The sequence below is a fragment of the Ictidomys tridecemlineatus genome, chromosome 8 (genome assembly GCF_052094955.1).
Source record: "Ictidomys tridecemlineatus isolate mIctTri1 chromosome 8, mIctTri1.hap1, whole genome shotgun sequence".
NCBI lineage: Eukaryota > Metazoa > Chordata > Mammalia > Rodentia > Sciuridae > Ictidomys > Ictidomys tridecemlineatus.
In genome coordinates this window covers 107,576,454-107,603,635 of record NC_135484.1, presented here as the reverse complement: position 1 = coordinate 107,603,635, position 27,182 = coordinate 107,576,454, and the positions used below count along the sequence as shown (strand labels likewise).

At 53.0% G+C, this 27,182-nt stretch overlaps 1 long non-coding RNA gene across 1 annotated transcript; it reads left to right on the top strand.

Annotated features, from left to right (window-relative positions):
* Positions 1-13,104: 13,104 nt before the first annotated feature.
* On the top strand, positions 13,105-19,876 carry LOC144366199 (uncharacterized). The gene is made up of 2 exons (XR_013425149.1): positions 13,105-13,750; positions 16,245-19,876. It is a non-coding gene; the product is annotated as an uncharacterized LOC144366199 (long non-coding RNA).
* Positions 19,877-27,182: the final 7,306 nt, after the last annotated feature.

Genomic DNA, 27,182 nt, shown 5'->3' with positions numbered 1-27,182 from the left:
TTGGTGATGCTCTTTGTTGATCAGAGGCTTGGATCGGGCTTGGATCTCATCCTTATTCTGGGCTGACTCTCCACACACTTCCCAGGCAGGGACAGAGCTGCTGTGCCTGTACTCTCTGTGAGAATGTTCCATAGTTCTTTTAAGAGGCTAAGGATCCTGTCCTGCCCTGTGTCCCCAGGCCCTACGGGTGACTTTAGCTCCAAAGCAAGACGCCTCCCATCAAGGAGGGTAAAGCCTGCTAAGTGCCATGTTACAAAGTGACAGTGGCAGTGAGAGCTCCAGGCCTGGGGAGAGACGCGTGTGACGCGTGTCTCAGGCAGTCAGTGTTGAGGCAGGAAACGTCCCTGTGGGCAGAGATGGCACGCAACTAGCAGGTCAACCTTTATTCAGTAGCCAAATGGCTTTGCACTGGGCCGCCCCCACTTCCAGCCAGCTGTTCCCAGCTGTGGTCGGAAGGGATGGTCAGAAGAGCTCTCTGAAGCCAGGGTTCAGGTTTGGCTATGGGATGCCACCCATAACCTTGGCCTCTGCAGGCCAGATATACCTCCCAGTCCCTGGGAGCCAGTGCTTTGGCCACAGTCGTTGGTTCCTGGAGTCTTCATTGGAACTTAGATGGTCTTTCAAGGGACCCTCTTCCTCCATGCTCTGGAGATGCTCAGGAGCTGCCCATGGGCAATGAAGCTGATAGAAACGTAGTAAATGCTGGTCCTCTCTGCTGGCCCCTGGGGAGTTGGCTGGCTCTGGATTGAGCAAAGTCCTGGCTGACTGTTAATCCATCAGGGCCCTGGCTCCTTATAGGAGCCACAGTTCAGGGCTGTCTTTTAAAATCTCTGTTCCTAATGTGAAGAATATAGTTGCTCCCAACTCTGAAGATTGGCAGACACAATGTCCTGGGGTTGCCATTTGTTTCCAGTGGCCAGGACCACCCTGCATTCCTTTGTGCCTATTCTTTCTCTTGGAAACAGAAGTTTTAGTTGGAGGCAAAGCTCTCCACCACTACATTTCCCTGCTGCCCTTGCAGTTAGATGTAGTTGTGAGTAGGTGCTGGCCAAGGGGCTGGTGAGAAGGGAGGACTCTCTCGTGTTCCCCTCTTCCTGCTGGCAGGGATGCAAGCATGATGGTAGGAGCTGGATCAGTCATTTAGGACCATGGGATGGAAGCTGCCATTGGAAGGTGGAGCAAGAAGATTGAAGGAGCCTGGCCAGATCTCTAACATGATCAAGTCACCATGTGATCCCTGGATCACCTACTCGAATGTTTGTGAGAAAGATCAGCTTCTATCTTGTCAAAGCTTCTGTATTCAGGGGGGTTTCTTTGTCCCAGAAACGGAATCTATGATACTCACTATTGCGTGTCTCAATAGAATGGGCACTTCTTGGCTGCCATGGTGTGTCTGGTTACAGTAGGCAGCAGGGACCACATGTATCAAGGTGATCTCTGTCCTTTGCAGATGCATACCCTGGTATGGTCCCTTCCCACCATGGCTTTGAACTTGCCCATGTGACTTCCCTGGAATAGTGCGACATTAGCAAGCATGATGGAGGCAAGACTCTTGCCTAGTGGCACCTGTCATCTAGGAACACCCACTCTTGGGATCTTCCTGCTCTGAAACCAAGTGTCAATCTTGAGAAGCCCAACCTCCCCCTAAGGAGAGGCCACACAGGGGAGAACAGAGGCCCTGCCCTCAACCCCAGCCTGCACCAACTTGCCAGCACATGAGTAAAGCCACTTGGAAGCGGAACTTCCAGTCTGAGCTTCAGGGAACAAAGACAAGCCGTCCTTGCCACACCCCTGTCCAATTACACAGAATCATGATCAAATGAATAATCATTTTAAGCCACTGGGGTGTTTTGTTACGCAGCACTGGATAACTGAAACACACTGAGTGGACAAGGGCCCTGCGCACAGTCTGAAAAGCTCCATGGTGCTTCTTTTCTGCATCAGAATGGTAAGCAGGTCTCCTCGTTTCTGGACACGAACACACTACCTGGGATCTTGCTGATGCTCTGGAAGCACAGGAGGGGACAGCAGCCTCACAACCTCTGCCGGGTGACCATGGCTTGGCTTAGTGCTCTGACTTGTATTTCCAAGAATGTGGGTTCTGCTGGTCACACTTGCTCCCTAAAGCAACTGAGGTGCCATGTCCCTAATAGAGGAGCTTTAGGGCAGTATTTGGAGGACAAGGACTGTGTTGGTAGGGGATCATCAGTGCTCCCGTGAATACCCAGGCAGGGCCAGGTGGAGAAATGAAGTGGATGAATGTGAGCCGAGATCCACTCATCAGGATCAGAGCAGGCGGTCCAGGCCGGTGGGGGAGGGGTCTCCAGGAAGGGCAGGGTCCCAGGTCTGCTGAAGGTCGGCTTTGGGAATATTTTTTAACCCTTTAAAATATAATTATAGTAGCTAACATTTATTGAGTTCTTACTATGTGCCAGGCACTGTGTGAAGTGCTGTGTGTACATTGTTATTAATCATCTCAACAACCCTGGGAAGTAGGCATTATAACTTTCATCCCATTTTATAGATGGGGAAATAGAAGCCCAGAGAGGTTAGGTAACTTGCCTGAGTGGGAATGGTAAGATTTGAACTTGGACAGTCTGGCGCCGACACCCAGGGACACAGCTGCCATGCTCAGGTGGATAGCAGGGACCGGTTTTCCATCCCTGGAGGAAGCCAGGGTCTGGCTCGCTTCAGGAGACAGCAGCCACTCGGAGCTTACCACATGCTCCCAGAGAGCCCTGGTCAGAAGAGAAGAGGAAGAAAGTAGGGGAGCCCGGGGTCCCTGTGCCAGGCCGTGAGGCACAGAGATGGTGCTGCCCACCCGGCCACTCCCACTCACTCCTCAGAAATGTGTCTGAGCCACTCACACGTGTCCCTAATGCCAGGTTCCAAGAAAGCCACCTAAATACCTGGTATTTGAGATGTAAAAGGACCGGCTCCCTGTACTTAGGGCTGTGCTAACTTTTCCAATTATAGCGCCCTATTTTCCAAAGTCTAAAATGGACATATGTTATAACTGTCTTGGGCCCCAAGGTTTCAGAAACACCCTTAAGGCTCCTGAAATACAATCGTATATTTTAGACTAATTCCTAAAGGGCCAAGTGGGGTTATCTGTGACATCTGCCAGCAGGGACACAGATCTGGTCTTTGTTTATAAATGAGCCTGGAGCCTGGGCCCAGGACAACTTTGGCTAGAAGAGGTCCTGAGCCCCACTGGACAGGTAGAACTGAGGGAAGGAGTTGGGGAGACACGGCCTTGTGCTCAGGGAGCCTCAGTCTGAAGGAAGAGGATGGCAGTGTCCCGTGGAAGGTACCTCAGGGCCCCAGGCCTGCTGCAGGCTGTGTAGGTCAGTGTGGGCAGTGTAACTGGACTTTAAATGCTCACTGACATTTTCTGCTCAAACCCAAAGATCATTATTAAATATTTATTATGCAAGGGAGATGTGCTTTTCTGGTTGCTGCATTTGGCCAGTGGACACGGTGAGTAAATGGGCTAGAACTAATCCTGTAGCTAAACAGCGAGGGCTTCAAAAAGTAAACACCTCACTTGCCTAATAGCTCCCAGGGAGGGACGAGATATAAAGTGTCAGTCCTTAAACTGCCCTTTTCCTGAGATGGGGAAGCAGCTGTTTTAGCAGCCAGGCCTCCAGCACGCTCTTGGGAACAGAGGGCAGAGCTGACCGTCAGAAGATCAAGGGCAGTTACTAGGAGAACGAGGAGGTCCCACATGGGGGAACAGAGTCCTGGCCAGGCATCAGGAAAGCAGGGCATCTGTAGGTTCGGCCCTTAATTGGTTGGCCACCACTTCAGAAATGGGGAGGCGTTCCATCCCCCCAGGGGCAGGGCCTGGAGGAGACAGTGAAGGGAGCCCCAGTCTGAGAAAAGAGGAGACGTAGCTCAGAGGCTCAAGGGTCAGGGCTACGAAACATGCCGGGCCCTTGGAAGGGAGCACTCTGGGCCTGGACAGAGGACCCAGGCAGGGTTGGGTGCTCTGCAGTGTCCACAATACCTTGTCAGGCAGTGCCAGGCCCGGGTGAGTCTTACAGGTCAGACCCAGATTGGGAGCCCACGGGTCAGTGGAGTTGACCTCTAGTACTGGCGAGGGTACTCTTTCCTGGGGCCAGGAGAAGCCTGACCTAATCTTAGAGTGGAGAAGGGCAGGGAAAGGGGTATGACTGGGGCTGGGGAAGTCCCTTTACCAGCTTGGGACTTTGCTCCTGGCATAATTCACTGGAATGTGCCCTTCATCAGGATGAGGATGACTTCTATGCTGCTTCATCCCCCAGAGCCTAAGACCATGTCTGACACATAGTAGGTGCTCAATTTAAAAACTGCTCCAATCAGATTTCTTTTTTTTTTTTATTTTTGAGACCAATTCAGAACTCACCTACCAAAAAGTCTCCTTGATAGTGTCCCTACTTCAGGGACAACTCCTCAGAAGCAGGGAATATAAAGTTATTTGCAAATATAGTGAATTAAATCCCAACCACTGGCCGTTTTGAAGGTGGGAAATGGTGAACTTCGATGATGACTGTTGAACACAAGTCCTCTGCAAGTCTCTTAAACAGATGTTGTATGACTTAATTGTTTGAGGAAGGCTTTGTTTTACAGACAAGGAAACTGAGGCATGGGAAAATCACACAGTACACCTGAGGTGACACCTCTAGGAAACGGCCAAGCTGGGATTTGAACCCATGCCCGACTCAACCCTCCCTGACGTTTTCAGACTGGCACAGAATTTTTTTTTTCCCAGCTAGTTTTGTGACTGAAAATGGCAATTCCTCAAATATTTGTCTGGCTGTGTGCCCAAGGAAGCCCCAGTCCCTAACAGGTGGGGGGTGCCAGGGCCAGAAGAGGCCTGGGGTCTGATGGCAGCCCGGTAACACCTGCCACCCACACTAACAATGGATTATCCTGCAAAGCCGGTGCCTGCCAGACTTGTCAGCCCTACCAGGAAAGTTCCCACTTGGCCTTCAGAGAATATGCCACGTAGGATTTCCTAGAGCTGGGAAGTACCCAGAAGGTATCTCATAGGGCCTGTCACCTCTTTGGTGCACAATCCTGAACAGAGAGTCCACTGGTGTTACTTTGCTGATTGCAGGACTTTGAGACTTGCTGTCCACAGGGACAGCCCCTTCTGCCTTGCTCTTCCAATTCTTCCTCTAGCTGAGCTGGAAGGATTCAGTCTCAGCCTTGACCATCTTGGAACTTTTGTATTTGCTGGAATGTTCCTTATGATTGTCCTCATGTGACTGCATATGTGTGTGAACTCCCCGTCCCATCATTATCTCCCAGCATGCACCAGGCACTGGCTATAATTTCTAATCTTCATCAGCACTCTACCATTATTATTCTTCCTCCATGTAGAGGAAAACTGTGGCTTGGAGAGGTCATGAATGGTGCCCAAGGTCACTTAAATTTCCTAAATGCCAGAACCAAGATTTGAAGCTAGAGCTGTTAACTCCAAAGAAGTTCTCCAACCAGTTCTTTCCCTCAACTGGCTCTTTGTACAAATTTGCTGAGAAGTTTTTTTAAAATCTATCTTCTTTACAATAGTTACAAAAAAAGAATGAGGCCACTCTGTACATCAATGTGGCTCTTGTGTGTGTCTGTGTGTAAACACCTCCAGGAAGAAGGCAAGTGACTGGCCATTGTTGGCCCCAGGGGACGTCCTCCAGGAGGGAACATGGGATTGGGAGGAAGACTGATTTTTCACCACGGTCTCCTCAGTGCTGATTGGTCTTCGTGCCTACCTACCTTTCTTTCTTCCTGTTCTTTCTTTCTCTGTTCTTTCACCTTTTCAAAAACATGGCTCAGGGGTAGCGCACTTGCCGGGCATGTGTGGGTTTGGTTCTCAGCATCACAAATAAAAAAATAAAAAAGGTCTATCAACAACTAAAAATTTTTCTTTTTTAAATAGGAAAATAATTTAAAATCAAACAAGAGTATAGACTCCAGGATTTCATGTCAGACTTCCTATAAGACAGATCAAACAAGAGTATAGACTCCAGGATTCACGTCAGACTTCCTATAAGACAGCACCCCGAGGTTAGGGTCTGGGGAAACTGTTTTAACAAGCATGTCAGCTGGGTGCTGGAGCCTTCTGTTCACAGCTGTCTAGAGGCCAGGATCCAGCCCTTTCTCTGATGGAATTTCCTGTCCTCCCCTGGTCTGAGGCTGGGTTAGGGGTTGGCACCAACAGCTTTGTGAGGGACTGCAGGCTGCCGTATATAGCTGTGGGAACCCTGTCTTCCAGGTCTCCCCAAGGACATTTTCCAGCCAGATGTCTTGAACCCCAGACCTGCTAGTGAGCCAGCACCCCCAGAGGGCTCAGCCTTCGGCCTATGGACCTGACACAGCTCAGAGGTCACAGCCATGCTCAGGACCCACCATGACACACACCCGGGCCTACCACTCTCAGCCTCCCATGGTCAGACCCCAGATCCCTCAACCTCCAAGGTCGACCAGGCCTATGTTCCATGGTTCCTTCCTATCAATGGCGGCCTCCATGGGCCTCCCATCTGCAGCTTGGCTTTTTCCCTCATGCTATATCTCAGGTCTCTGTGTGTGAAGAGTAGCAAAGCAGCTCCCTGTGTCCTCCAGTCTCTCTGGGAGTTGGTGGAGGGTGGCCAACGTGAGAAACTCTGCAGCCAGAACGCCTGGGTTCAAAGCCCAGCTGTGTTACACCGAGCTGTGTGGCCTAGGGCAAGCCGTTACCCTCTGTGATGTGAGGATGGACGGAGTTGAGACACGGAAAGCTCTAAGAGTAATGTTTGGCACACAGGAAGTGCATGATGAATGTCCGTGATGCTCATCACCATTGTTAGGATCTCAGCGTGGAGATGAACAGGGGCTGTTACTCGCATCCTGGGCTCTGGAGATGGATATCTTGGCTTCCAATCCCTTCTTTGCAACTTTCGAGCTCCTTACGAAAGTTTCAAAGTCTCTGTTCCCTCCTCTATTTAATTGGGATGTCTCCTTCCTCACAGGATGGTGTCTGGATACCAAATAGTTGCTCAACAAAAATCCAGAGTACGAATGATGGTACCAGGGTGGGACAGAAGGGACAGAAGGGAGCCTGGCTGGCAGAGCATGCACATGGGCTGTGGGTGAGGATCTAGGGCACATCTGGTAGTATGCTGAGGCAAGAGGCCAGGCCCTCCTCTTCAGTGCTTGGCAGGGTCCCAACCCATGGAAGACCCTATCTTTCCCAGGTATTCATGAGGGAGCTGCCCCCAAGCCTCCGTGGCCCTCCTTCCACGGCCCATGGATTGATCAGCTCCCTTCTGACGCTCAGGCCCTTCCTTAAGGGAGTTTATGAGTCTGGTGAGCCTTGAATAGAACCAGACTTCTATGGACTAAGACCTCTGAATGGTGAGCCCTCAAATAAACTTTTTCTCCCTGGTGGAAGCAGAGGGGGAGGAGCCTCGACTCTAGCCCCGCCCCCCCACCCATCACCAAAGAGCAGTTTTCAATTGGACCAATCATGGTCAGTCACCCCAGAGTCAGGCACAAAGCTTTTGTTAATGTCTTAATTGAGTAGTGTCCAGGCTCCCCTTGATAGAATGGAAATCCCACCAGGGCTAAGAGGCCGTTCTTATTATCATTTCTAGAGATTAAGCAAGTAAAGCTCAAGCACAACACTATTTTTTTATTTGTTTTGTTTTGGGTACCAGGGATTGAACTCAGGGACACGGAGCCAGCATCCCCAGTCCTATTTTTTTGTATTTTATTTAGAGACACAGTCTCACTGAGTTGCTTAGTGCCTCACTCTTGCTAAGGCTGGCTTTGAACTTGTGATCCTCCTGACTCAGCCTCCCAAGCGTGCACCACCAAGTCCGGCTCAACACTGTTATTTAATAGTGTCCCAAGAGATCCTCACAGGGGACATAGGAGTAGCTAGATTAATCGAGCACAGACACCGGACTTTTGAGGTGCTAACTCATTTAATCTTTGCAACAACTCTGTGAAATCAAGGCTGTCATGATATTCACTTACAGACAGGAAACGCCAGCAAAGAGCCATTAAGTAACCCATACCAGGTCACACGACTGGGAGGGGACAAGATTCAAAGCCCAGCATTCTGGACCCAGAAGCACTTTCTGCCACAGCTTGAGCACTCGGGGGAGTGTTTGTGGAGTGACCGAGTACCCGAGATGAGTGTAGCCAGGCAAGTACGCCCCAGGGAGGGCCAAGGCTGGACTTCGTGGTGGGAACCAGGCCTGGCTCTCCAGACCAATTTGGGGGCTGAAGTCAGCAGCTCGGCATCTGCAGGCCTCTGGGCCCTGGCTTGGCCTCCGCCCTCCCTACCAACCACCTGGCCCTGCACAGGACGCCCAAACACAACTCTGTTGCTAGGGCCCTGGCTGCCTCCGTGGGAACCCAGCCTCTCCCCTGGCCACATCTACCAAGGCCATCTAGTATGGCCTGGCTGCCAGCTGCTACCAGGGTGCTGCCCTTTCCTTCCTTATAGCTCCTCTCTGAACAAGCCAGGTGTGCCATCTCATTCTCCATTCTCCTTTTTCAGGTCTTTCTGAATAACCAGTGGTTGATTATGGACTCTGGCTGAATTCCAGCCCTGGTCCTGCTGTATGGCTTTGGGCACGTTACTTAACCTCTCTGGGCCTCATTTCTTCATCTTTCATATGGAAATCAAAACAGATCCATGGAAGGTTTGGTGTGAGGATAAACAGGTAAAGAGCTCAGAACATACGTCTGAAAATGCGTGTGTGTTTTCGCTGAGGTCCTGGTGTTTCTTTTTACCCATTCATTTAAATTGATGTCCATAGAGCCCGTGCAGAGGAGGGTCAGGGTCAGCAGAGCAGTGACAGTGATGATGGTTCCTAGCCCAGCTTCTTTGAGCAGTTGGGACACCTCTTGGCTCTTGCTTAAAGTGGTCCCTAGGTAGGGAGCAGCCTCTCCCTGGGCACCCCTCGTTCCAGGAGACCGTATGCTGTTGTCCTCTTGCCCTGTGCTGAGACAGGTATCCACACTGCCCCAAAGGACACTTAGAGCTGAGGCACACTTGGACCACAAGGCACAGGAACGTTCCCTAGTTGGGGCACGTAAATGGATTTAGTTTTGTTCTTTGTCTGTATTATAGTTGTTTATGCACATAAAGTGTCACATAGGTTCCTTACAGGCTGCCGTCTCACCGAGCAGCCATGGCATTCGCTTGTGGTGACAGATTCTTTTGGTTGTTGCTCTGTCCCCCGCTGCTCTGGCCTGTAATTCACATGTCCCCCAACCCACCCTACAGTCCCCATGTCATATTGGTCCCATGGGAATGGCACATGACCTTGTGAAAACACTGACACCCAGGGTGGAGCCATTGAGAAAAGTATGACCGCACTGTCGCACAACGTTGTGTTCTCCCAGGAATGGATGCCGGGCCTTTTTGTTGTGCGTTATTTTCCATGTATGAATTCAGTGACTTTGCATTTTATCACGACACTGTGAGAACTTCACACCTCCTGAGGACGTTCCAGTGCCAGGCACCACTCTAAGTGCTTTCTGTGCAGTGAAGCAATTCAATCCTTACCACGGTCCTCTGATCCCACGCTAAAGACAGGAGACAGGCACAGGGAGGCAACCGGACGTGCCCATCATCCAAGAGCAAGCACGTGGCAGAGCCAGGACTTGGACCGGCTCTCCCCGCTGCAGAGTCTGTGTGCACCTTACCCTCTGGGTCTTTGGGAGCCCATCTTCATGCCAATCTCCTCCACGTCTTTCCTTTCCCTCTCAGTTTTGGGCTGTGTCAAGATCAAGAGTTGAGTGAGGGCTGGCCTTGGGTTCTGATCCTCTGCAATCCCGGAGGCAGGGCTGGACTGGACAGGCCCTCTAGTGCCTGCCAGGACAGTGCTGCCCAGGCTGGCCAGCCCACTCATGTTCCTCCACGCCAGGCCTCAGAGGTAGGAGGCAAGGCAGGGGCTCCATAGGGGTCAGGGCAGCTGGGCCTACGGAGGCTGAGAAAGGCCAAATCAGTGCTGAGGACTTCATCACTAGGGGCCAGGGGTTTGAACCCCCTCCTCAGCTGTGAGTCCAGGATTGTTCTTAATGTTCTGGGCTGCTTCCTACAGGTGTAGGCACATACATATCATGCACATTACACACACAAATATGCAAATATATACTGTATGCATATGTGCTAATTATGTGCATGCATTTCCACATGGACATATTATATCTATACATATATAGATACAATTGCATTTCATATATACACACATAACACACATGTATGTCACTAATGTGCAGATACATTACACCTACAAACATATTAACACAAAAACACATTATATAAACACACCTTATTTACAAAGAAAAACCCATGTAGATACACGTATCATATACACATGTACGTATCATATACTTATGTATCATATACAGCTGCATTTTGAGGGCTGGGCTTTGACAAGTGGTGGGAGGCATAGGGAGCCAGACCCAGAATTCTAAGGTAATGCAGGCCCTCCTCAATATAGGTATATATTTATATACCTATATATACGAAAATATGAAATTCATACTTGCATAATATACACAAATAGTCACATATTTGCATATATACACACACATTTGCATGAAAAAAACATACAAATAAACACACACATACTCATAAAACATACTTGTGCAAACAGAAGCACACACGCACACCTACAGATGCAAAAATGTGCACAGATACACTCCCACTGTGCACACAAAGAAGCACAGACACGTGCACACATGTGCACACACTAAGCGAGCTACTGGCCTGGTGCCCAGGGAGCGATGGGTGGGTCCTGTGTGCAGGCCCTGCAAGTATCTGGTGATGGATAAGTGTCTCCTGGTCCCTTCCTTGGGGTTGCCCCATCAGGTGACTCCATAGAGAGGCTTGGGACAGAGCTGGGGCAGTGTTCATGACAGGATGCACAGAGCGTGGGTGCAGTCCGCAGCCCACAGAGGCTTGGGGATCCCCCAAGTCACCAGTCTTGGTGTGGAGCCCAACACTCCCAAGCTGGCCAGGGTTAGCTCTGGCCACACTCCCGAGCTGCAGGAGTCATGGAGGCCATGGGTCATAGAAGCAAGCAAATGTGTTTTAAGGAAAGGGGGTACTGAACCAGCTCTGCCAGCCCTCAGGCCCGGCTGCCGTGCCATGCTGAGACACACCTCTGAGAGTCTAGGAGTCTCCACCTGGGGCCACGCACACGGCAGGTGCTATGTCAATGTCACTGATCTGAAGGACAGCTGCATTTTGAGGGCTGGGCTTTGACAAGTGGTGGGAGGCATAGAGAGCCAGACCCAGAATTCTAAGGTAATGCAGGCCCTCCTCAAATTGAGACCCTGCATTCCTCACCCCCCTAAAGGTTCCCACCTCCCTGTCTACTTTGAGGGCAGGGGAGAGACCACCATCTCAGGAGCCCCCCAACACCTCCAGGCAGGCCCCTTTCCCCCCTGCCCGCCCTTGCTCCCCAGTTCCCTCTCCTGGCCTGCCTAGTACCCCAGACACATTCCTCTCGGTCAGACATTCGTTTCAAGGGCTTCACGATTTCTTTGCAGGGTTTGATTTGTGCTCAGGCATTTCCTCAAGTGGCCCCGGCTGTTTGCCCTGGTCCAGATGGCATCCAGATGCAAACACCCCTCCCCCAGCCCTGGCTCCTCAGCGGGAGGACTTAGTCCTGAGGCCTCCTCACACCCACCGCCCTGCATGGTCAGCTTTATTTCTCGGGCCTGAGGTCAGCCCGCGGACCAACACCTCTGCCCGCGGCTCTCTCTAAAGCTGGGCTCCTGGCCATCCTCGTTGCTACCTCCCTCCTCGGCCTCTGTTCATTTCAACAGGTCACTGCTACAAGAGCCAAAGCAAATGTCAGTGTGATAATGAGGGAGATACGATGCCTGGTGGGGGAGGGGGAGCAGCGTGTGTGCTTTTGTTGGAGGGAGCAGGTGTTGGGACCTCCAGCCAGTGTCCTTGAAGATCACCAGATCCAGATGAGGAAGCTGAGAGGGACAGAAGACGATCATGCTGACAGTTACAGGCCAATGTGCAATGACAATAGAAAGATCATCTCAGTCCTGTGAGCTGAGATGGTGCCCATTTTAGTTAAGGAAACTGAGGCCCAGAATGGAGAGGAAAAAACGAATCACCTGTACCATAACTTCCACGCGCCAGTGCTACCCAAAAATCAGCTAACTGGCTGGGTGTGGTGGCGCACAGCTGAAATCTCAGCAGCTCAGGAGGCTGAGGCAGGAGGATTGGGAGCTCAGAGCCAGCCTCAGCAAAAGTGAGATGCTAAGCAACTCCGTGAGACCCTGTCTCTAAATAAAATACAAAATAGGGCTGGGGATGTGGTTCTGTGGTCAAGGGGCCCTGAGTTCAATCCCTGGTATCTGCCCCCACCTCAAAAAATCAACTAACTTGAACTTTGGGATGCTTTGATACTAGGACACAATTGTGCCCATTTTATAGATGAGCTAACTAAGGTTCAGAGAATCTGAGTAATTCATAGAAGACCACAGGGCTACTTAGTGGCAGAACCCAGTTCCAAACCAAAGGCTTCCAAATCCCCAGGCCTAACCTGACTGACGGTCAGCAGCAGGCCAAGACTTTGGGAGCTGTCTCCACAGCCCTGTCCTGCCACAGTGACCACCACCCTTGAGGGGAAACACCTCTAGGAGTCAGGGAACAGTCCTGGGTAACACTTCCCATGCCTAGGGGAGCCTCACTATATCTCAGAGGCCAGGTTGCAGGCCTCTGATTCCATGTTGTACTGAATTCTACGGGGCAGCTGGGCAAGCTCTTGGCAGAGCAGGAGGCCAGGGTCCACCCCAATCTCCTGCTTCTCCTTAAAAGTCATCTTGAAGGGCTGGGGACATAGCTCAGTTGGTAGAATGCCTGCGTCTACCAAAGCACAAGGCCCTGGGTTCAATCCCCAACACCAAAAAAAAAAAAGTAATTTTGACACTCCCTACTTGTAACGCTGCCATGGACAGCAAAGTCTCAGGAGGGCTCCCCTGGTCCTAGAGATGCCCAGGGCCTCCTCCATCCATCCCTGTCAGGCTCCTGGTGGGCCATCACCTTTAAGCCAGCTGGAGAGCGCAGTAGCTGCGCTGTGGCCAGATGGGCCCTACTCATCCCCCCACACAGGAAAGCTTCCTTGATAGAAAGTGGGACATTTGGCCCAGGCTCAAGGCTGCCACACAGCGTTTCCTAGAACTGCCGGGCACGGGACCCCAGAGGCGCAGGAGGAGGAGGTGAGGCCAGGCCTCTCAGCGACTGAGGTGCAGGCAGCTGTGGGGACGTTCACCAGTGCACCCTGCCTGCTAGGGCAGACAGAGCCATTAGAACATATGGGGGGAATACCTAACCCTCTGGCCTCTCTGACCACAGAGAACAGAGCTGGACACAGAGCTGGACACAGGGCAGGTTGGGGAGGCTGGTACTTCTCACCTGCCTGCCTGGCCCCAACACCTCCTCCAGGCGGCCTCCCAGCACGCAGAGGGTTGCAGCAGGCACGGGCCAGTCTCTCCTCCCCGCTCCCTGCCCTCTGCCTGGCTTCCTTCCTTCCGGATTCTGGGTGAGCTCAGCTTTGCAGTAGAAAGAAACCTGGAGGAGCCGAGGAGCTCTGAGCCGGGCTCCCTAGAGGAAGCTGGGGTGACCTGACACCCCAGAGAGCTGTGGGGGACACTCCAGGCTGAGAAGGAGGGAGGAACGTCCCTGCAGCCACCAGTCTGGCTGAGCTGGTCCCAACTTGTGCCCTTGGGGTTGGGTTCTCAGGTGAGCTTGTTTGCTTTCTAAAGAATTCGTGCCGGAAGCATGTGGGTAAGTGTCTGAGAATTTCAGTGATGGCTAAGAAGGACAGGACACTGTTGCCTGTTGCATGTTGGTGGCTGGGCAGCCTGGGAAGGGACCCTGGGGCCGGCATGCCAGGCCCTTCGGGTTAATGTTTCACCTGGAGCCACGTGTTTTTCCACTGGGTATTTTTATCCTCTGTACCTGGCAGTGGGTGGCTGGGTGCCCTCCTCTGTGGGAACAGGAGAGAGGGAGGGAGGGAGATGCCCAGGTGGGGTGGCACTGGGCATAGCGGTACTGCCCAGAGGCCAGCCTGGAGTGAGAGGCAGGGGAGAGAAAGAGGGGGGCCCTGGAGCAAGCATCCCAATCCTGGGCCTGCCCTGGGGCCAGCCAGCCCCTAGCTCTGGTCTCGGGGAGAGGACTGGCAGAGGTGAATAGAAGGAGCAGGTGAGGAAGAGGGCCAAGGGTCCCTGCCAGAGGTCCATGGCTCTGTGGGAAAGTTTGAAAAGTCCCCTGGGTGACCCGTGTGGTGGTGAATCCCTCAGATCCCAGACACCACAGTGAGATCCTGGTCTCATTCAGGTGGTGGCCGTGAGTTGTGGCTGATGGAGACACCCACATGGTGGTCACCCCCAGGGCCACTGTGATATGGGGTACACAGGCCTGCTCCCCGTTAACCTCAGTGTAAGGGCGTAGACCTGGGTCCGGATTCATGGTGAGGGCTTTGTCCAAGAGGCCTAAAAATGGAATGACAAACCCTCTGGGTCCATGGAGCCCTGCGGCTTCCAAGCCTCTCTCTCCCGCCTTCCTCCTCCTTGGCAGTGGGGACGTGGCCTGAGCTGACTTTGCCAGCCGTTTACCACCCAGTGGCCCCAAAGCCCACTCAGCCGGGCCCCACGGAGACCTCGGGGCCAGTCTAGCACAGACAGCTTCCTTCCTGTCCCCTGCACAAGCTGCAATAGGTTTTGAGTTTCACTTCAGTCCAGGGGGAGTAGATCCCCAGGCAAACCCTCCCCCGAGTCACCCCCAGGTCACCAGGGGCTTCCCAGCCCAGCATTCTCCAGAACTGGGGTTGGAGTGGCGGGGCGGGCTGGCCCACAGTCTGGGGCCTTTGGAAGGACTCCCTGCGGCCACCGTGGAGGGAGCTTGGCTGTCTGAGGGAAACGGGTCTCTTGAGCAGCCCCAGCAGGGCCTTCTAGAATGGGCAACTGAGGGTCCCCGGGCCAAGAAGGCACAGGGACCTTCCTGAAGAAAACAGCTCTAGGAGTCCGGTGCCCTCACTGTGCCCCAGGAGCAGGAGGCTCCCAGTGTCACCTGAAGCAGGGCCCAGGCAGCCTCCCGCTGGTGATGGGTCTCCGCACTGGCGAACTCAGCTCCCCAACCCCAGCCTACCTTCCTGCAGGTCTTCTCTTCCCTCTGCACCCCCAACTCCTCGGCCTGCTCAGGCTGGGTCACCTCTCCACTCCTCAGGGTCACACTAGACCCTGGGTAGGGCCTTCCTTGCCCCTCAGAACAACCTGGGGGCGAAACTCATCAACCCCGTTTTCAAGAGGAGGAAATTGAACAGAAGGATCATGAAACAATTGACTCAAGGTTAATTGGCTCGTGGCCTGGCTGGGATCATAGCTAAATTGATCCCACTCCAGACCTGAGGGGTCACATGAGCCAAGTATCCTGTGTCTTTTAAATCCCAGATTTCCCATCATCCCACTCTTCCATGGGAGAGGTGGGAGAGCCCTTCCCCACCAGCCTAATCAGAGGTTGGCTAGAATGGGCTCCTGTGATCCACTGTCTCATGTTTCTCACCATCAGAATGTCCTTCCTGGAGTCTGACCTTGTGCCTCCTGCTGTCTCTTACCCTGAAAGGAAAGAAAGTAGAGTGAAGATGTTCCCAATTAATTAACTATGGCATTCTTCTCTGGCTCTAGAGGGCAGGTTTCTTCTGGCTGAAGAAGTAGGGATCCCCAAAAGTGAGGGAGAAGGGGACACTGGTTAGGCTGGAAGGTGGAGGTGTCCCCTCAAGGACCTGCCCTTTCCTGCTGGGTGCAGGATAGGTGGGGAGGGAGCCGGGATGAAGGTGAGGACTTTGGTTATCTGAGGTTATCTGTGGGTAAGAGTCTGAGAATTTCAGTGATGGCTAAGAAGGACAGGACACTGTTGCCCGGTGCATGTTGGTGGCTGGGCAGCCTGGGAGACCTTCACAGGGTCTTTGGTTTATGAAGCTGTTTGAATCTTTGGGAGAATCTGAGTCTGTGCTTCTGGGAACATCAAGAAGTCCTAGGGTCTGGAAATCCCCACGTGATCCTCCCAGCCCTGCTACCCTCAGGTCTCCATGTGTGGAAGACAGGGAGAGGACATCAGCCTGCACCCATTCCCTGAACCCCAAAGGACTTGGGTTCCTCATCTGGGGAACAGGGAAGGAGGAATTCTAAATCCAGGCTCCTGGCCCTGACTCTGCACCACATCATCCATTTCTCAGAAGCCGCTGCTTTCCCGGAGAGCCTGCCTGACCTCGAGCTTCGTGGATGAGCTAGGCAGGTGGATCGATCAATCCCAGTGTTTACAGAGGCAGCTGAGAGGACACAGTTCAGCGATGACAGCTCCCTCTCCTGGAATAGAGGAAGCCCCCACCTGAACCCCACTCTCTCAGGTTGCCTTGCCTGCCTCCTGCAGAAACTTCTTCTCAAGAAGAGTGACAGTCACACTATTGTGGGGAGAGGGAGCAGCCTGGGCTGGGCTGTCCACTTGGGCCCTCTGTATCTTCATCTTCCTCTAGGCATTCTGTGTCTCCTGGGCTGGGACCCCAGGAGAGATTCAGAATAGAGGAGACAGGCCTGCATCCAAGATGCTATGTCCATGGGGACACCCAGGATTCCCAGGGATCACAAACACCAGATCTAAAAAGAACCATAAGGGTGGCTGAACACTTCCAAAATAGAATGCTTCCTAACACGTTGACTCCTCACAATCACCCGATGAAGTCAGTACTATCATGTCCACGCATAACACATGAGGAACCTGAAGCCTAGAGCAGTCGGGGAACTGGCCCAAGGTCTTACAGCTAGAAAACAGCAGGGGCAGAACTGGACCTGGGGGTCCATCCAGGAACATGTGCTCTCACCCTCTACACCTATGCTGTCAACCCAGCAGCCACTGAATGCATGTGACTATTTAGCTTTGAGTTCATTAAAATGAAATACAATTGCAATTCAGATCCTCGGGTGCACCAGCCACAGGTGGCTGGTGGCCGCCATATTGGATGGTGCAGATGTTGCAAACTTCCGTTCACTGCAGAGTTCTGTTGGACAACACTGGTCTACCCTCTACTGCCTCTCAAATAGAGATAGAACAATGGGAAATCATCCTTCAGTTGATAGACTAAAATAATAATTAACGATAACAATAACAATGGCTGTAATTTACCGAGAGCTTTCTCCACGTCAGGCACAGTGCCAAACCCATAATCCTTACCTGATCCTGGGCTCAGAAAGGTTACTCAGGGTCACAGTAGTCAGGGAGTGAATCCAAGTCTGCATGACCCCAGAGTCCAGTCTGCTCTCCTCCACCTCCTCTCCTACCCCACCCTTGCCATACCCCCCACCTTGAGTTTATAGTCCCTGGGGGAAGGCGGAGAAGGCAAGTGCAAGCTTTTTACAAGACCAGGGGATTAAATAAATCGGTACATAATTAACATCATCACATTTCCCTAAGACTGCTGACCAGAACATTGAGCTAATGAGGTCAAGGTTTTGGTTTTGAGCCCTTTAATCATCCTAGCCACTTGGCGGGAGGAAGCCTCGCTCCCCGCCCTGCAGGCCTCCCCCAGGTACTGCAGCCAGGAGGCGGGTTCCCTTCCTCGCAGGCACCAGGGTAGCTGTGGTTGCTGCCTGAGGACCGGCCACCACCTGGCAAAGGGCCTGTTAACCACTAGGGGGCGTGTCTCCCAGGCAGGTCGGGACCCAAAAAAGGACCCAGCGGTAGAACAGCAAGGCCCAGACTGAGAAGATGTGACAGAAGGTAGATCAGAGCTTCCAAGACGCCTGTCCTCTTGGTAGGTGACAACTATGGGGGCACATGGGGGACAGACAGGGATTTTTGAGGACTTGGCTCGGGTGGGAGGCTCTGTCTTGAGTATCCTGTAAGGATTGCTTTATTGGGAAAGTTGGCTTCAGTTATTTGTCATTCCCCACTGGTACCTGGGGAGAAAAGCCCAGCAGACAGTTCATCCCAGAGCCGTGCTCCTCGGGACAGGCAAAGAGCCTGTAAGATAATTGTTTAAATCGTCTTGCTCTTTCTGTGGATGTAGCTCGGTGGTGGAGCCTGTGCTTAGCCTGCTTGAGACCCCGCGGGTTCCTTCCCGGCATTGCAAAAAAAGTAAATTATTCCTCTTCTTTAAGCAGCTTTTTCCTGGGCTAGCACACTTCCCGAGTGAGAACTCTGACAATATAATCCTTCTGCCCAAGGCATGACCAGTGGCTGGCTGTGCGAGACAGGATAGGCCATGCTGTGCTATGGTGACCAATTAACCTGCAATCTTTGGGCACTAGACTGAGGTTTATGTCTTGCTCACACTCTAGCCAAGGCCACTGGCAGAGGCTCTGCCCCACGGGGTTCCTAGGGGACCCTGGCTATTGGAGGTACCAGGTTTCAACATATGGCTTCCATGATTGCTACTATAAGGGCAGAGATGAGCCAGAAGACTTTGCCCTGGGTCTGAAAAGCTTTGTCCCTGAAGTGACAGATAGGGTTTCCACTCAATCTATTGACCCATAACTAGTCTTGTGGTCTCACTTAATAGCGTGGGGGTCTGGGGACAATAGGGAGCATGGGGAGCTTTCGGGAGCACTCAATGTCTCTGCCATTCGACCACTTTGCTTTCAAAGCTTCCTTTTCTTCTGTAAAAGTGCTGTCAGAATGACCGAATCCCCCCAGATTTGATGATATAATTGCTAGTGAGAATCCAGGGCAAGAGGAACTTTCACTCATGGCTGGTGGGATGCAAATGGTGTGGTCACTCGGGAAGACTGTTCTGTAGTTTCCCACAAAACTGAACACAGTCGCCCATATGATTCAACAGTTACATTCCTAGGGATTTACTCAATTAACTCTAAAACTTACCTCCACAAGAAAACCAGCATGTGAGCATTTAGAACAACAGTTACTAAAAAATGTCAAAAGTATAATTGCCCAATGTAACCCAGATGATTTATTAGAGGGATGGGTATATGGACAGTTGTAGGTCCAGGGTAGCTAGAAAAAGGAATGAGCTCTCAAGCCACACAATATTCTTTTTAATATTTTTAGTTGTAGATGGACACAATACCTTTATTTTATTTATGTATTTTTTTAATGTAGTGCTGAGAATCAAAACCAGTGCCTCACACATGCCTGGCAAGCGCTCAGCCACTGAGCCACAACCCCAGCCCAATATGGGTGAATCTTGTATTGCTAAGAGAAAGGCTACCTACTATCTGACCCTATTTGTATGACATTCTCAAGAAAGCAAAGCTTTCCCATCTCTATGGGAATCCCATCAGTAGTTGAAGTTGGAGAGAGTTGAACAGTTGAGACACAGGGAATATTTTTAGGGTAATGAGACCACTCTGTAGGACACTGTGATGGTGGATATATGACTTTGCCATTGTCAAAAACCATAAAACCTCGAAGCACAAAGAAGTGACCTCAAAGTATGCAAATTTTGTCACTTAGGAAGTTGGGAGATTGCAGGATGGGAGGCAGAATGTGACCAAAGAATCCAACTGTATTTTGGAAGTATAGGACAAGTATAGGTGGTGGTGGGGGAAGGAGCAAGATGCTCAGCTAGGAAGCTTTGGAAATCAGTAAAGACTGAACAAGAGAAGCTGCATGTAATACTGCCTCTAGTTGATAAAGTCATTTCCCATTTTTTAAAAACTTCATTTGAAATCGGGTTGAGTGAATAATGCGATATATTAAATTGAGTTTTTAAAAGATCATATTCAGGGCTGGGGATGTGGCTCAAGCGGTAGCGCGCTCACCTGGCATGCGCACGGCTCGGGTTCCATCCTCAGCACCACATACAAACGAAGATGTTGTGTCCGCTGATAACTAAAAAATAAATATTAAAAATTCTCTCTCTCTCTCTCTCCCTCTCTTACTCTCTCTTTAAAAAAAAAAGATCATATTCAGATTTGATGAATTTAAGTGATTTTAAAAGTGTCCATGAATCAAGCAAGCCTTCTTTGCAGATGGGGGTGCGGGGGGGCTTCAGGGCAGATTCACCACTGTGGAAGCTGTGGGGGGAGGGACTGCGGTAGGACAGGGGCAAAGTGGAAAAGGCCACTTTGCATTCGTTGATATAATTAGTACAACATAAAAGAAGAACAAGGGGCTGTGGTGGTGGCTCAGTGGTAGAGCACTCATCTCGCACGTGTGAGGCCCTGGGTTCGATCCTCAGCACCACATAAAAATAAATTAAAAAAAATAAAGGTATTGTGTCCATCTACAAATAAAAAATATTTTTTTAAGTGTAAAAAAAAAGAAAAAAGAACAAAACTTCACCAAGAGGAAGCGCCATGATTAGAATAACTGTTCCCCTCCAAGGGACTTCTTTGGATGATAATTTCACTCACGAGAATAAGCTCTGGGTGTTTTTATCTGAAAGGAAAAAACACACCTGACCCCTTTCTGACCCAACCTAATAGGGTACGCGTTGCTCCTTGTTCCTCGGGGCGTGTGGTCACACAGGCCACACGGTGCCGTGGACAGAATGCGGAGGTTAGCATCCGTCCCACCCACTGGCTATGCGGCCCTGAGAGCTACCCCAGCCTCTCAGCCTCGGCTTCCTAGTCCCTGTAACAGGCCCCCAATTCCCACTTACTAGGTGGTGAGAAGTGTATGTGAGCTCACACGCCTCGGGGCCACATGTGAGATCCTCAATTAATGGTGGTGACCACTAGCTGAGGAGCTGGGGACACATGCAGGTCAGTCAGAGTGGCCTGAATGGAGCTGTGTAGGCCTCAGGAGCGAGGAGGCCTGGGGGACTGAGCTGGTCAGGAAGTGTGCTGACCAGGTGCTCTGTGTGGGGCTGGCAGAAGGGGCTGGCAGAAGGGGCCGGGGGCCTCTCCACCTGCAGGGACTGAACATGGGCCGGTGGGGGGGGGGAGGGGGGCGATGGGAGGAGGTGGCCCAGAAGCAAGGGAGCAGTGGTGGCTGGGGAGGGCCTGGGAGGGTCTGGGAGAAGGCTTAAGGAGCACAGGGTCTCCACACCCCAAGAGTCCACCCCAGGTTGTCAGTCAGCCTTGACAGCCTCTTTGTGACCCTGGCACCTCTGAAAAAATCAATGGCAGGTGATGGCACAGTCGCAGAGGAAGCCGACCAAGGAGGGTACCTGTCTTGGGGCGGTGAAGGGCCCTGCCCAGAAATGAAGCCAGATGGGGACTCAACACTCTTTTCTGCAGGATGCCCAAATGCCACTGCCACCCTGAGGGTCTTTGCCCACCAGCAGCCTGTCCCTCCACCACAGGACAGGAGGGCACCTGGGCCCCAAACTTGCCTCTGCTCCTAAACTGGGCGGGAAGGGTGGGGCCGGGAGCTGTGTCCCCACCTTCAGGCAGAGGCTCTGGAGAGCAGAGTGGGCTGTTCCCCTATGACGGGCTCCCTGGGGCGGCTTCCCCTCAGTTTCTCGCTCTGGATCCCACAGATCTGCGCAGAGCACCCTTGGGATGTGGAGGAAAAGTCCCTACTTAAAATGTGTCCTCGGAAAACTGTGCCAAAGAACAGGGGCCCAAAGAAGACAGGATTTTGTTGTTCTTCTACTTTCTGTAATTTCAAAACAGCTTTCTGTCCTGTGAGGAGATGCTTCTCTTGGGCCAAAATGGGGCCCTTGGGTTTGGTGGCATTGGAAGATGCCAAGGCTTTGGTTCCTGCCAAAATAAGCCAGTCTCCTTACCCGGCGTGGAGGCGAATCCCCCTCCCCAACACGCCCCGGGCAGGGGCTTCCTGGGGCCGCCAGGCCGTGGCCATCGTAAATAGCTTGACTGTGTTTATGCAGCAGTAATGTGCGTGTTACCTTTCACACGACTGCGTTCCAGAGGCCAATCTCGGGTGATTTACCTCAGCCCAAGAGGCTGCCAGGTCCCTGCAGTAGGTGGGTGGCCTCTGGGGCCAGCTCCACAGTCCCAGGAGGACTGGGTTAAATGAGCTGCCTGGCATTAGAGACTTTCTGCCCCATCCTTCTATGCCCCACGACGTGTGTGTTCCAAGTGAGATTCCTCAGCAGTTCAGGGCTGTCAGGGGCCATGGTGACCTGTCCCCGCCCCTTCCCCCTCTGGCCAGGGTCGCTCTCATTTGAAACTTGCCCATCATGTTTATGGTGTTGGATGGGAACAGGCCCTGCTCTCCGCCCAGCCCTGGTGCCCACTGCAGCAGCAGCCAAGAGAAAACAGCAACTAGTCTCTGCTGGGCTCTTACCAGGTACCAGGTTTTGTGCCCTACGTCCTAGGAAGGAAGTGCTGTCACGAGCCCCTTTTACAGACAACAAAACTGAGGCCTGGAGGATCCACCTGAGCTGCCCAAGGACACATTGAGTGAGGGACAGAGTCCAGACTGAATCCTCTGAGGTGGCCCGTGCACCTCCCCAGCCCGGGCACTGACTGGCTTCTGAACGGGGCAGGGGCACCAGCAGGACAGGGGGTTCAGGGAGCAGAGAACTGCTGGGCATCGGTGGCACACTCTACGTACCATCCTCTCATGTGAGCAGCGCCGAGGGGGAGCGGTCACCTCCCACACAGACCTGCAGGTGTGCATAGATCTCATGCACACACCCCCACACACCCCGTGTGCGCATCCTCTCTACGTAGGCCCCGTCTACACAGCGCACCCACGAACAGTGCGAAACCTCTATCCAAAAGTGCACCCTGGGCATGCACATCCCCCACACCCGTGTCCCCTCACGGGCATGTCCGTGCAGGTGTGCACACCAACCTCACTCCTGAGAGGAGAGTGTCCTGCCCTGGTGCCAACCAAGCTTTGGCCTCCAAGCAAGATGCCAGTCCTAGGACAGGCAAGGACACGTTCTCTCATAGGACATCTGCTCACTGAAGTGTCTTTCCCGAGTATCCAGGATGCAGAGCCCATGGAAGGGGAAGGCTCCACTTGCCCAGCCCATGAGGGGCACACACATAGGCCCAGGATGCCTAGGACCCGGTGAACAGGCATCCTTGTTGCCAAGAGCCGGCCTGGTGGGTGCAGGCCGATAACAGGTGCCACATTTTTCTCTGGTGGCACTACCCCCGCCTCTGGAGACTCAGCTGCCCCTCCAGTTGTGGATGCCTAGCAGAACCTGGCAGGTTACGGGTTGGAGGTCTGGGGTGGCCCAGGCAGGAGCTCTGGTACCCCGGCAGAGCCCGGGCCCCTTTCTCTACATTCTCACAGTGGGACCGCAGCACAGCAGCCCCAAGTGGCCAGCGGGTCCCAACCCTGAAGCCTGCTGTCATCTCCGCAACATTCTGGCTTGTCCTTGTTCACACTGCCTCCAAAAATGTCACAGCATGAGTCTTCCTGGTGCCTGTCCCTCTGCTGTCCCTGTCATGTCCCACACTGTAGGTTCCATGGTCCCTGCCCAGGAAGTGAGGGTCCAGCGATGTCATACAGTGGTACCTATCACTCAAGCACCACGCCAAGAACCCCTGAGCCTGGAACCCCTGAGCCAGGAGCTGGGCGAACGACCCCGTGGCCAGGACAGTTCAGGGCCGTGAAGCCTGAAAGGCCCTCACTTACAAGGCCCTACCCTTGGTTTAACATTCTGCTGCTGCCATCTTGAAAATGCTCAACGGTTTCTGAACAAGGGCCCTGTAAATTAGGTAGCCCGTCTGCCCCTGGTTGAGGCTTTCTGGGGTAAGATTGGCCCAGACCCCACTCCCCACGGCTCCTGCATGTCCTCCGCAGCCTGACCACTGCCAGCCGGCCTCCTGCCCTGGGCTGGCCTGGACCACTGAGATGTGGGCGGCTGTGGTTTCCCGGTGCCCGCAGTGCGGCCGGGGCGTTTGAAGATGCACTTCAGTGGTGCCCTCAGACTGTGTTCGCCCAGCCTGCAGCCGCCCTTGTCAGCTCCCTCCCACGGTCAACGTCTGCTGCTGCCAGGGCATGAGAAGGGGCGGGGGGTGGGGGGCTCAGCCCATACCAGCTACTAGTTCAGAGCCCCCAGGGGGAGGGGACAGCTGCTCTAAGCTCGGGGTCTCAGGTGCCTTGGCTATAAAATGGGGATTGTAAGGAGTCTTCCCAGGCTTCTTTGGGTTTGATGTGTTCTGTCCCCCAAGGGTTCTTGTTTAGAGGTTTGGTCCCCAGTGTGGTCATGTGAGAGGTGGTGGACCATTAAGCCTTGGGGCCTATTGGAAGGTGATCAGGCCACTGGGGGCACAGCCCTTAGTAGAGATGAATGCTGGTCTCATGGCATGTGTTAGTTCCCATGACAGGGGGTTGTTATAAAGAGCAAGCCTGACCCCTGACTTTCTCTGGCTTCCTGACTCACCATATTCTATATACACTTCTTCCTGCCAATGCAACACCTTCTGCCAGGAGGAGGCCTTCACCAAAAAGGAGTGGATGCCTTGAACCCCCAGAACTGTGAGCTAAATGGACTCTTTTCTTTATAACGTACCCAGCTTCTGGTATTTTGTTATAGCAATGGCAAACAGTCTGAAATGCCTGGTAACATATGAGAAGCACCTGATAACAAGCTTAGTGCCCAAAGGGTGCTTGGAGAGCGGTTAGTTTCAACAGTTTGTTAAGGCGGTGTTTCCTAAATACATAAGAAAGTCACACGAGCAAAAAGCTCCTTCGGCAGGAGGGCAGAGCCTCGGTGGGGCTGGGATGGCTGCTGAGCTACAATGCTGAAAGAACACTGGAGTAAATGCTTAAATGGGGAAACCGAGGTCCAGAGAGGGGACGTGATTTGTCTACACAGGGTCTCTTTACCTTATTACTCTGGCTTGCAAGCTACGTCATGTCCCCGGTTGTGCCAAAGAGATGCCAATCCCACTCCTCTGCAGCTGTGTGCTCTGTTCACAGGCCAGGATCAGTCTTCAGGGCATGGGTGGGGGTCCTGTTCGTGGGTCCCAAGCCAACCTCCTCCCCTTTGCTTCCTTGGATCTGGAATGAAGAGACCAGTGTCCCTCTCTTCCCCTCTGATGGCCCTGACACCCCCGGGTCACCCTGAAGACAGCTAGAGCCAGCTGAGGCTTCTCATTCGAGTTACCCCTCCCACTCAGACCCCCTTTCTGCCTCTGGGGTCACTTGTCTCCCAGGGGCTCAGGCCCCTCTGAACAGGATAAACTGAAAGGAGAAGTTGAAACAAGGGCCCAGTGGGAGCAGGGGGGCCTTGGGCGGCCACCGAAGGGAGTGTGGGCAGTGGCCTAACTGGCTCTATTTCTTACCAGCTGGGCTGTGCCTAGGGGACACATCCAGGCTGCTGAGAAGCTATTGCCATAGTACAGAGGCTTCCTAGGGGAGCCCCAGGGGCAAGCAGGGAGGCCTTCAAAGAGGTCTGCAGATCAAGCCTTTGCCCTCCTGCTTGCTGCGCCCCCCACTGGCCTGGGAGTGTCCCCTCTGCTCCCTTGTACCGAGTCCTTGTCCAGTCCGTGGTCCCCAGGGCTCTGAATTATTTAGCCTGGAAATCAGGCAGTGAGTCTCATGTCTGCCCCAGGCCGCAAAATAGATTATTTTTTTTTATTAGCTGTCCCTTGTTAACTCATAATTGCAATCATGTAACATTTAATAGAGGCACAAAGCGATCCCCGTCGCAGCCCCACCATCATTCATTAGCTAACAAGATGGAGCGGCTCATAAAAAAGGGCCGTTAAAAAAAAAAATTCCAGAGAAATGGAAAGCAGGACGTGATGCAAGACCCGGTTAACAAAGGCGGAGGGCCGGGGAGGCGTGAGCGGCTGGGAGCTGAATAACCAGCCCTGATAAGCCACAAAGCAGCGCCTGCTGCACCCTCCTCCCGCCGCCGCCTGAGTCAGAGAGGCCAGGATGTGTTCAAAATCGAGCAATGTAATTAGCAGGTTGCATCATGCCCGTGATTATAAATTACAATGGGCTCAAAGAGCAGCAGGGATTAGAGGGGGTAACCCAATCCCAAAGCAGGGGAGGGGGACAGGAGGGAGGGAATCACAGGACGCGGGAGCTGCCACCTGGCCACTCGGGGACCTGGTAGCCTCTACCTACCGTGTCACAGGGCAGTGACAGGCTGGTTCAAGGATTGCTTTGTGTAGCCTGGGATAATGATTTACTCGCTGGAAGACTCGGGAGGTGTGAAAGATGGGCCTCTCAAGCCGGCCATTGTCTCCGGTCACTGGAATGTCCCTCAGCTCCACCCACTGGTGCACCTGTGCACACGGATGCTGTTTGGGATGGTCCAGGTGAGGAGCCCTCCCAGGGGCCCGGATGATAAGATCTAAAGGGGCTGAGCAGGGGGGTGTGGTGAGACCCGTCAGGGATGAGTAAGGCTCGAAAACAGAGCCCACCCACCGCAGAGCTGACCACTGCGGCTTCTCAGAGGGGCGAGGGGAGAGGATATGCAGGTGAGGGGGTGGCAGGAGCTCAGGGCTGATGACAGAGGACCTCTCCGCAGGGGGCTGGGGACTGGGATTGTTCCCAGGCTTGGTCACCAGCTGGCTGTGGGCGCCTAGGCAATTTCCTCTCTCGGCCTTGATGGCCTCCCGCCCCTCCCCCCACAGCCCCTCGGCTAGCTCTGTGACCAAGACCAGTCACTTCCCATCTCTGTGCCTCTGTTTCCCCACCAGGCCTTGTCACAACTGGCCATGTGACTCCTAATCTACGTCCACCTCCCTGAACGTCCGTTTTGCCATTTACTAGGAGAGAAATGATCCCCATGATCTCTAAAATCCAGCTTGGTCCTTCTCTGGGTCCAGGGTGAACTCGCTTTTCCCCAAACTATCCCATTGGCCTGTTCACCTGGTACCCCCGGAGACCTGGGTGATGGCCGGGTGGCCCTGCCATCTGGACATCAGCGTGAGTCAGAGTTGGATCGCAGGCACGTGGCCGGCCGGCCGAGGTGGGATGACCAGGCTTCCCAGAGCCAGGGGACAGGGACACGCCCTTTACCTCCGCCTGGTGGGGGCTTCGGCCTTTACTCCACATGTTTTCTCAGCGGCCATTCTTGAGAGCAGGAAATAACCCCATTAACTTTATTATTTCTGCAGCGGGAGGACAGGACATAGATTTGCCCTTAAGTTCAATGAACTCGGCTCTCTTGAAAGGAAAATCAGGGTCAGGCGATCGCCCTGTGCCCCACTTCCTTACAATATGTCCCAGTCTCAGCAGAGCTGCCCTCTGAGTGTAGGAGAGAGATGGCCGCAGCCCCTGAACTGTGGCCCTCGGCCACTCCAGGGACTCCATATCTCTCTCTGGGCCT